General features: G+C 33.4%; 1 long non-coding RNA gene across 1 annotated transcript; it reads left to right on the top strand.

Moving 5' to 3' along the window:
* The first annotated feature begins 292 nt into the window (after positions 1-292).
* On the top strand, positions 293-2,157 carry LOC148763161 (uncharacterized). Its single transcript, XR_016025722.1, has 3 exons — positions 293-388; positions 1,038-1,121; positions 1,980-2,157. It is a non-coding gene; the product is annotated as an uncharacterized LOC148763161 (long non-coding RNA).

The raw sequence follows: 2,157 nt of genomic DNA on the forward strand, positions 1-2,157 counted from the left end.
AAAATATGTCTATGGGCAATTTTTCAATTTTTGGGGCAAAAATGTAATTTTTGACTTTTACGGGGGTAAAAGTGTAAATTTCAAAAATTACTCCACCAAGACTTTGGATAAGTCTGAGAATTTTACCTAAGCTATGGATATTTGGGACAAGTGTATGGTGAAAATTTGGAAACAAATGGATGGCTAGAATTTAAGGAATTAATAAAACATTAAAAAAATGAATAAAATAATATTATATTATTTTAGCCTTTAAAAAGGTAAAAATTCCGGAATTCTCATCTTCTTCAGCTGTCCAAACCAGGGGAGAAAAGGGGAAAAAAAAAACAAGAATCCTACCTGAAAAATTTGGAGAAAATCAAGAGAAATCAAGAAATCAAGCATTAAAAAGGTAAATTTCATTGATTTTCCTTGTGATTTTCACTACCCATGCATTTTTTTCTCATTTCCATGCAAAATTAGAAAGTGGGTATGGACACCCATGCTGGCCAAACCTCCATGGATGAGTTTTGAGCTTGATTTTTGGTTGATTTTAATTGAATTAAGTGATTTTAGTTAAGTTATATTGAAATATAGCAAAAATAAGCTAGAAATATAATTTTCTCCCATTGAAACCCATTATGCTGAATTTTCTAGGGGAATATTGGCTGCTGATCTTGATGGTTATTTGAGGAATTATGATGAATAATGATGAATTATGAGCCTAGAAAAATAATGGATATTTTCGGAGCAAAAATACAAATTTTTACCCACTAGGGGTATTTTCGTAATTTGTTATCGGGACTGATAATTTGCACCACACTGAGGGACATTAAGTCAATTTGGGTGCAATTGAGGTGTAGAAACTGAAAAAAATTAATTTGGAGTTTAAACGGACGCGTATATCAATTTATCGGGTAAAAGACCGAAATAGGCTAACACCGCATTTAGGCAAAAATTTAGACATTTTTGCATTCCATATCAAGCATTAGTAGTCTAAATTAGTTTAATTTCAATTTACTACCAATGTGGTGAATTTCTCGATTTTTTACTGTGTCAAGGTGGTGAGTCCTCCGATAAAGGCAAAGGAATTGCACCCGAGGACTAGTAGTCTGAGTATTTCAAAAATCCCCACTCTAGACACGGTGAGTAACCTTACCATCATTTTAATTATCTAAAGTATGTTTTTATTCGGTTTTGGTGAATTTTATGAAAATGAGTTCAAATGGTAAATTTTTATGTTTTGTAAACAAAATGAGTTTAAATGAAAATATTTTATAAATTGTCTTGAAACGAAATAACGATTTTGCAAATAGAGTAATTGGAGACCACTGATATGTTGTAAATTTAAAATTGAATTAATGGCTTATGTTATTGTATTGGTATGACTGGCTGGGCTATGTTTTTTATGAATTGTATGAATTGCTTTATTTTACCCTTGCAAGCTGGGTAGTAATATATTAGCCCTGTCATGCTGTCAAAATTTTATTGTATGGTGGGTTTGACCTGCTGCAGTGGGCTGGATTCTGTGGACTAGCCTATTAGAGGGGCACGGAATCCTGTTATATTTTTACCTCGGTTGGAGAGGCGAGTAGGGTAACTCCTGAGGTATAACTTTTAGAGTTCACTTCACGCCAAACCACCTCGTGAAGGGGAACTCGGCCAACGTCAAGGAATGGCTATGTTTTCAAAATAAAAACATGACTTTCTAATAGCCTTGGTAGACTCAGTTGGGATAGCCCTCGGCCAAGGTATCCCAAATAACTGAGTATGATAATAATTTTTGGCATGAGCCAAGCTTTTTAAGAAATTCATAAGCCATACTGATTACTTGCTTTAAATAAATTGATTTCATTTGGTTGAAATAAGTTGAAAGATGATAAATTACAGTTTGATGAAATGTTTTAATAGTCTCCTTTTACTCGACTTTAGATATTTTGAGTGATGTTTGTTTACTCACTGGGATTTTATAATCTCACCACCCTCATTTCCACCCATTTCAGGTTCAGAATAGATTGTAGATAACTGATATCGGCAAGGATTACAGTTGAACTTGCCACATCCAAAGACTGTAGGTTCATTTCTTTTGATACTTTTGATCATTCGTGGGCCCACGTGTCACTGTAAATTAAATTCTATACTTTGGTTATCTGTATTACGGTATGTAAGAATTTATTTTGC

This window comes from Theobroma cacao, chromosome 4, assembly GCF_053813885.1.
Source record: "Theobroma cacao isolate CCN51 chromosome 4, ASM5381388v1, whole genome shotgun sequence".
Taxonomy (NCBI): domain Eukaryota; kingdom Viridiplantae; phylum Streptophyta; class Magnoliopsida; order Malvales; family Malvaceae; genus Theobroma; species Theobroma cacao.